The following is a 9,167-nucleotide window of genomic DNA, read 5'->3' as shown; positions in this document are numbered from 1 at the left end:
AACTGCATCGGGGCCAGGGGAGCACCTCCCATGTGCCGGGAGCTGGGCTCTGCAGTTTGTTTGTGTAAATTCTCTCATTTGATCCTTACGACACCTCATGTGTGGTCCGGTTGTCCTGGGAGGAAAGTGAAGGTTGGAGGCCCCGTGACTTGCCCCGGGCCATGCGGACGGTGAAGCCGACAGCCCTCGGCTGCCCTGGTGGCAGGAGCCTCCCGGCCTGAAAAGCTGTGAGCTGTGCCAAGCGAGTTGGCCGTTTGGATGTCCTTCCGCCGCCCACCCGGCACTGGGAGTCGCGTTTCTCTGCAGCTCTTTGCTTGGGTGCTGCATGCGACCTTTTCGGAGGGCTCGGAGCACCACCTGGGGGCGGGGGTCTGGATGAACAGGAACCGTCACCCTGTGATGCTACCAATTTAATGCCAGTCGGTTCCCTGCACGTCGCAACACTCAGTGTCCAGCGCGGTGGCCTCAATGTCTTTTGGCAACATTTGTCAGACACAACCACTTCTAGAGACTTTAAAACGGGGGGAAGGAGATACCTGTGTCTTAGAATCAGTCAGGGAAAAGCTGGGGCTTCCACCGTGCGGGAGGTTTCAAATGACAGACGCTGCGCCCGGACACGCAGCCTGCACGCTCTGAACCCTGACCCCCGCAAACGGGTGAGAATCTGCTCCGCACACCCACGGGGCTGCTTCCTGGTGACCCGTGCGGGCTGGGGACACGTGGGGGACAGGAATAACAGCTTCCTGGGGCACAGCCTGGAGAGTACCCCAGAGTCTGGGAGGTTCGGGCCCTGCAGATGACCCTGAGCCTGAGTCCCTGCTCCCCCCTCCCCAGCCCTACCTGCCACCTCCTGGAGAGAAGACAAGGAACGCCCTGGCCCAGGCCCGCGCCTTCCGTTCACTGGCTGCGTCACCTCGGGCGGCCCCAGCTTCCTCTGGGCCTCCGTCTAAGGAGTGAGGCAGAGGCGTGAGCTGAGCGGGCCTAGAGCGGCCTCAGTCCCGGCTGCACCCGGGGATCACCTGGGGACTCTGGAAAATGCTGACACCTGGCCGCCACGCCTGCAGAATCTGGTTTACGTGATCTGGGCGTGGCCTGAGCACGGGGTTTGTAAAAAGCTTTCCAGGTGATCGCAATGGTCATTTGAGGTTGGGAGCCACTGGGCTAGACTCACAGTCTTGCTGCTCAAAGTGCGGTCCCTGGGCCATTAGCGTGGGCATCACGGGAGCTGTCTGCAGAGACGCAGGCCACACCCTGACCGAATGCAATGACTCGGAGTGTCTGTCCTTTACCGCGATGCTCAGGGCGTTCACTGCGCTTTAAAGCTGGCCGCTCCCGGCCAGGCCTGGAGCCGAGGGGCCGGCTCACCACAGCTCAGCTCACCTTCGCACACCTTCTCCAGGGAGTCTTGGATCCCCCTCTAAAAACCACCGCTTTCCTTTCTTACTTACTGCCTGGTCTATTGTAACAAATGGAGAAAACCTAGGCAATACTGAGAAGCAACAAGAGGACAGAGAGACACCCCACCGTTCAGGGGCTCTCATAGCTGAAAAGGTCTGCCCCTTACTTCCCAAGTGTTTGCCAGAGGCTGCAGCCTGTGTGTGTGTGTCTGTGTGTGTGTGTGTGTGTGTGTGGGTGGGTGTGTGCCCACCCCCCAAAGCACAATTCCCAAGGAACCTGGACCCTCTCCTCCCCCCAGCCTGTGGCTATGCTGGAACCGGCTCAGGGATGGAGAGAAGTCAAGCAGGTGTCTTAGAGCTGCTTGGGTGGAAACTTCTACTCACAGCCCAAATTATCACCCCTGGTCTCCTGGGTCCCCACCCGCCAGACCAGAGGCCTGGGAGGAAGAGCGGAGGGGCCTGGCGAAGCTGGAACAGTGTCTGGCCCTCTTGTCCTGTGGCAGGAATTCTAGGCTCAGGGTCGGCCCAGGAGCACGATTCCTTTGTGCCCATGACCACATGGGTCCCTTCAGGCAGAGGAGGCGCTGACATTGTTCAGAGGCCCCCTTCCTGGGCATGAGTGCAGCCTGGCGCCCTGAGGACAGGCGGCTTCTGGAGGCCCGGGCACAGAGGCCCCGGAGAGTGCCTGCCTGGGGCTGGGAGCAGAGCCGGTCAGCTGGAAGCTGGGCCATGCTGGGCTCTGCCTCCTGCATTATTGATCTGCCCCCTAGCCATGGACGTGAATAATTCATCAGGGGAAGGAAGTGCTGAGGATTGCAAACCCCAGGCATCCCGGCTCCGCCCCAGCTTGGGGCTTCCTTTTCTTTGCTTAAGGGGCTTCTGGGCGGGAGGGGGCGGGTCCTGCTGAACCTCAAGTCTCTCCCCTGCCCAAGGGGAGGCCCAGGAAAGGCCTCAAGGGTTTGGGGTTGCCATGAACCTGTCTCAACCCAAACTGAGCTGCCCGCAGCCCCAGGAGCCAGTGCCCACCCTTGTCACACTCCGGTCACCTGGGACTCCTGAGTCACGCGGCCTGACTTGCCTGCTGAGCCCTTTAACCTCTCTGGTAGGTGGGGTGCTTTAATGCATGAAAAGGACCTACCATCACGCTGACCTGCAGCACCTGCTCAGCAAACACCACCTGCCATCGTTGACGTCATTTATAATAAATGGTGGCTTCTTTCCTTGTTGCCAATGTCTTGGTGAAGGGCTGAGGGCACCAGCTGGGAAGGGGGTGGGCGCTGGGGTGCAGCCAGAACTCCAGGGGTGTGGGGCCTCCTGGTGCGGGTGTGGGTGAGCAGAGTGTGGGACAAGAGGCGGTGGTGGTGGTGGGAGGACAGGGAAGGAATTATTCAAGATTTCTCCAGTGACTTTTCTTCTCCGACCAAATTTTTCCAAACTATAGTCTCAGGGCTTCCAAGGGGCCTGGCAGGGCAGGGAGTGCCCAGGTGCGGGGGGAGGGCAGGTGTTGGAATCCACAGCGCAGCCCTGATGCTGGACCTGGGGCTCAGTTCTGTTCAATGGTTCCATTTATTTTTTATTTTTTGCAGATGACAGTTTCCTTTATTCTGTTTCTTTTCACCTAAAGAACCTCTTTTTCTTTTTTTATTGCTTAAAGTATTACAAAGAGTATTACATATGTCTCCTTCCCCCCCCCCCCCGCCCTTGACAATCCCCTGGCCTCCCCTACCCCCCAGTGTCTTATGTCCATTGGTTATGCTTATATGCATGCATACAAATCCTTCGGTTGATCTCTTACCCACCCCCCTCCTGCCCTCCCACCCTCCCCGGCCTTCCTGCTGCAGTTTGACAGTCTGTTCGAGGCAGCTCTGCCTCTGTATCTATTTTTGTTCATAAGTTTATAATGGTCTCTATTATCCAGAAATGAGTGACATCATGTGGTATTTTTCCTTCATTGACTGGCTTATTTCACTTAGCATAATGCTCTTCAATGGTTCCATTTAACCCAATTAATTAGGGGGCTGTGCCACGTACCAGCGCAGACCAAACTCAGGTGTGCAAGAAATGTCTGCTCCTGCTCTGTGTAACCAAATCTCATGTCCCCCGGCCCCCGTTCTGCGTGGTGGCAGAAACCTAAGCTCCGTGGGCTCAGATTGCCTCCCTCTTTCTGGGGGTTAGAGCAGGCTGGGTGTCCAGGACAGGGCGGCAACAATCTCTCCTCGCTGTCACCGCTGAGACATCCTCATTCCATCGTCCGAGCTCTGCGGGCGGCTGCGGAGTCGACCTTCAGTCCCCCCACGGCCGTCCCAGCTCCGCGCCACGGCTCCTCTGCCCTCAGAGGCAGGGATAACTCAGCGGGTGATGGCCAGAGGGGAGGGGAGCGGGGGCTGGACAGGGGGGAGGAAAATGGGGACACCTGTAATAGTGTCAACAATAAAAATAATAGAGAGTACACGGTTATTTTTCCTTGCTTTGAAACAGTATGTGGGGCCCAGTTCAGTTGGTTAAAGCATTGTCCTGATACACCAAGGTTGAGGGTTCAATCCCCAGTCAGGGCACATACAAGAATCAAGCAATGAATGCATAGGTAAGTGGAACAACAAATCAATGTTTCTCTCTCTCTCTCTCTCTCTCTCTCTCTCTCAACCAAAAAGAAAAAAGAAAGCCCAGCCAGCATGGCTCAGTGGTTGCGTGTCAGCCTATGAATGAGGAGGTCCTGGGTTTGATTCCTGGGCAGGGCACACGCCCGGGTTGCGGCTGAATCCCCAGTGTGGGGTGTGCAGGAGGCAGCCGATCAATGATTCTCTCTCATCATGATGTTTCTATCTCTCTCTCTCCCTTCCTCCCTGAAATCAATAAAAATATGTCTAAATCATAAGAAAGAAAAGAAATTATTTGCAACACACTGTCAGACTTGACACTTTTCCTATCCTTATTGCACAGGGTGGAGAAATCACAAAAACTTTTGGGAAATCCTCTAACTCAGGAATTGGCAGCCATTTCCTGTGAGAGGCCAGAGAGTAAATATTTTAGGCTCTGCCGGCCGCGTGGCATCTGTACCACTCACCAGGCCCGCGGGAGGCCGGAAGGAGCATCGACAACGCAGGCGCACAGCACTTCCTGTGTTTTCTACAAATTGGGGGAAGACCCTCCACCAGCAAGAGCCGACTCTGTGACCATCCTCGCTCTATTGCGGCGGTCTGGGAACTGGGCCTGCAACATCTCTGAGGACACCTGTACGAAAATGAACGAGTGCGGCTGCGTCCCACACAACTGTATTTGCTAAAACATGGGCTGGACTGGAATTGGCCCCTGGGCCATGGTCTGCTGACCTCGGCTCCAAACCCATTCAGTATGTTCGTTTCTGTGGCGGGAACCAGCTAGCTTACTTATTTTTATTTTTTTACGTTGTTGGCGTGGGCCAAGGTCCAGGTGAGAAAGCGCTGAGCTCATCACACAGCGATGCCGGGAAGGCAGGTAGCGCACCCGGCCTCCGCCCAGGCAGTGATTCTGGGCAGATGAATGACAGCTGTGGGGTTAATGAATTGCTCATCTTATGACAGCGTCTGTGATAAACACCACTTAAAGAAGAAGGAAGGAAAAGTCAGATCTTTAGGACTTAAACGGAACACAAACATGGACTCTCAGCCCAGCCCAAAAGCTCTTACTGCAAACCCCCAGGTGCCAGGCCATGGGGTGAGAGTCAGGGCCATCAGGGGGCTCCGGGGCGCCTCCAGGGGGAGTGAGGAGCCACCCACCTGCTGGAGACACGGTGACCAACAGGGAGACAGACAATGAGGCAGGGGACGCGCCTGAGCCCTGCGGCTGGAAGGGGGCTCCATAGAAAAGGCTCTGTCATCCACTAGACCAGGAAAGCACGGAATGAAGGAAGGCTCAATGCAGTCATTCGACTGTAAGACTTCTCGGAGCTTGAATACACCGACATGCAACATGAATCTCCGAGAGAGGGCATAGACCAGTGATGGCGAACCTTTTGAGCTCGGCACTCAGCATTTTGAAAAACCCTAACTTAACTCTGGTGCCGTGTCACATATAGAAAATTTTTAAATATTTGCAACCATAGTAAAACAAAGATTTATATTTTTGATATTTATTTTATATATTTAAATGCCATTTAACAAAGAAAAACCAACCAAAAAAATGAGTTCGCGTGTCACCTCTGACACGCGTGTCACAGGTTCGCCATCGCTGGCATAGACGCAGGGTTTCTTAAACGGAACGCACCATCAAGCCCTCTCTTTGAGGAGTATTTTCTTGCAAACCTACCTCAGATTTGCTGAGCCGAGCATTCCCCCATGTTATTAAGGGCTTTTCGTGGCCATCCTTTTTAGTGGCTGTATAATGTGCACGACCCATCATTTATTTATGGATTATTTATGTGCTCCGTTGCTGGGCGCGTCGGTGTTGTTTTCCTCTCCCCATTGTTTTTCTTGCCGGTAATTTAAAAACGGGGCACGCACGCTTGGCAAGCTTATTCCGAAGGTGCTCCAGGAGCAGCTCTTGCCGCCCTTGGGAGCCCGGAAGACGAGCAGCCTCACAGCCTCACGTCCCCACAGGCGCAGCTGGCTAGTTGCCAAGGCAACCACTTGGGTCAGGAAGAGGGAGGCTGCTGCGAGGTGGAGCTACACAAGGCAGCTCCCAGGGCCAGGCCGCTGGGAGCCTGGGACCCAGGGACCCAGAGGCTGACCAGGCCTGGCTGTTGGGGGCCCCCCTGGGAATGATGGCTGGGCCTCTGAGCTGCCTGTCCTCTCTCCACGGCTCCTGTAGCTCCAGGCTACCAGGACTCGCTGCCAGAAGCCTCCTTCTCCTGTGAACTTGCCGTGGGGGCCAAGTGGGAGGCAGAGGTCAGAGCAGGAAGGGGATGGTGGGGGGCGGATTAGCTTCATTCCGGCCGCAGTTCGCTCCCGTTTCTCCAGAGTTCCTCCACTTGTTTGCCACTGGATGGGGAATTTTCTTCCACACGTTTCTCAATTCGGTCTGAAGTCTAGGCTCCTCAAGGACGTTCTCCCAAGGATCCCCTTGTGCACAGTTGCCTGGCAGACGAAGAGGTTTCTGGGTGAGAGGGGACCTGGTCTTCCTGGGACTGTCCCAGGGCGCAGTGAGCAGAGGACGTGGCGCAAGGACCAGGGTCCCGGGGGCCCCCGATGGCACAATGCTCACCCTGACTGTCAGGCACACAATACGGTTAAGCAATCATCCTCCACAAGGACTTTCTGTGACCCTCGGCCCATGCAATATTCATTCTTTAAACTTAAAAAAAAAAGCCCGGCCGACGTGGCTCAGTGGTCGAGCGTCGGCCCATAAACCTTATCGATTCCCGGTCAGGGCCCATGTCTGACTTGTGGACTCTGGAGGCAGCCGATCCATGCTTCTCTCTCTCATCAATGTTTCAATCTCTCTATCCCTCTCCCTTCCCCTCTCTCTAAAATAATAAAAACACATTTTAAAGAATACAAATTATATACACCAAACTGAAATCAGCAGTCAGTCACCATGAGCGGGGGGCGATCAAGGCAGCATTCCAGTTTTTGTCCGTATTCCTCATACCCTCAGGATCTTAGGACAAGCACTTATTTCTGTATTACTTTTATAATTTATAAATTCATTTTAATTTATTATTATTTTTAAAAATATATTTTTATTGATTTTAGAGAGGAAGGGAGAGGGAGAGAGAAATAGAAACATCCATGATGAGAGAGAATCATGGATCGGCTGCCTCCTGCACGTCCCCCACTGGGGATTGAGCCCACGACCTGGGCATGTGCCCTGACTGACCGGGAATCAAACCATGACCTCCTGGTTCACAGGTCGATGCTCAATCACTGAGCCACACTGGCTGGGCTAGAATTTAATTTTTAAAAAGTAGGAATGTATGAGGGAGAAAAAGTATTCCCCATAATCCATTAACCAAAGCAATCAATGGGAATATTGTGCATTTTTCTCCCAGGCTTTTAAAAAGGAATTAAAAAAATAAAATAGACAGCAATCGTCACTTTATAATAAAAGGGCTCTTTGCATTGTAGCCAGACTGTGCAGGGCTTTTAAGTCCCAGTCCCTGCCAGTCCCCTCTGGCCTGCCTCTTCACACTGCCAGCCTCCCTGACTGAGAGGACCCACAGGTTGGGCACACGGGGGATGGAGCAGGTGTTTTCAGGGGGGCTCCCTCCCTTCTCTGACTGACCGGGCAGGTCTCCAGAAAAGCTCCTCCCTTGGCATCACCTCCAGGGACCTCCCCAGGATTCACTTCTGCCGACCTTGGCTTTGGATTCCGTTCTTGCTCTTGGCCTTCATCCTAGAACGGGATGCTTCCATCCGGCTCCTGTCTCCAGCATCTCCTCTCAGCCCAGCCCCACAGTTTCCCACAGCAGCCCTCCCTCCCACCACCCCAGCTGGAGGCAGATGCCTTGGGTACCTCCTCCTTCCCCTGCTAACCTTTTCTGAGGGCCTGAGGCTGTAGCAAGATGTCCATTCAGGGGACACTAGGATGCCAGGAAGTCCACATGATGGTTTTGAACCTGGATGTAAGAATAGTCCTGTGCGCCCGGCTGGCGTGGCTCAGGTTGAGGGTTGACCTATGAACCAGGAGGCCACGGTTGGATTTCCGGTCAGGGGCATAAGCCTGGGTTGCTGGCTCAATCCCTAAAGTGGGACGTGCAGGAGGCAGCCGATCAATGATTCTCATCATTGATGTTTCTCTCTTTCTCTCCCTCTTCCTTCCTCTCTGAAATTAATAAAAACATATATTTTTTTAAAAAAGGATAGTCCTGTGTGACTTCCTTTTATGCCTCAAACCAGACCCCTCGGCCCTCCTGCAGCCCATCCATCAGTTGAGGGCTTTGGGAAGACAAGGAGGTCCAGGCCAGGCTCCCTCTGGCGGTTGGCCGGGGAAGACACCCTGGGTCGCAGGGCATTCCCTGGAGGGCGGGGGGATCCGCACAGCTCCGGGCAGGGCTGGGTTGCCCTCCCAGGAGAGCCACGCTCGGCGTTTTGATCACGGCCCAGGGGAGCTGCCTGGTGCTGGTTAAACAGGCTGGCGGTAAACACGCCCGAGGAGGCCGGGGACAGGGCCTCCGCGCGCAGCGGGTTTAATTACAAGCACAACATCATGACAACAGGACAGAACGTGGGGGAGAGAGGGCAGCAGCCCTCGCACCAGCCCGCTGCCTCCACACTTCACTACCTGCGTGCTCACTCTCCGCCCCAGTTACTTCCCCTGGAGTGTGGCCTGTGTGTGTTTTCTTCTTTAATTTCATCTGATTACAAAATGAATGCCACCTCGTCGTGGCAAACTTGGAAAATGCAGAAAGTAATGAACAAAACAAAAATGTCCCCAAACTGCACACCCCAGACACTCTGTACTCATCTTGTTGGTTTGCTTCTGTACTGCCTGCTTCTCCCCCTCCACCCAAGTCTCTTTTTTGTACATAGCGAGTGCCCCCGGGCTTAAGGACAGGGCTGGGCACATAGTAGGTACTTTACTGCATGTCTGATGAATTCAGGACAATGTGTATGTTTTCTCAGTGGTAATCACCCATTTCATGCTATTTTGTATACTGATTTCTTCATGTTCTTCTTGCCCGGGATAGGAGGGTGGGAGGGAGGAAGTGGTCTTGGTGCCAGGCTAGGCACAGGAGGACAGCAGGAAGCACAGAGAAGGCAGCCCAGTAACATAGATGCCTGAATTGCACATCTGCCCAAAAGCAGCACTAAGGCGGGCAGAGGAGCAGCTCTGTGTCAGGCCCTGTGCGGAACT

Source organism: Myotis myotis, unplaced genomic scaffold, assembly GCF_014108235.1.
Source record: "Myotis myotis isolate mMyoMyo1 unplaced genomic scaffold, mMyoMyo1.p scaffold_m19_p_17, whole genome shotgun sequence".
Classification (NCBI taxonomy): Eukaryota; Metazoa; Chordata; class Mammalia; order Chiroptera; family Vespertilionidae; genus Myotis; species Myotis myotis.
The sequence above is the reverse complement of the archived record's forward strand: the minus strand, read 5'-3'. Positions refer to the sequence as shown.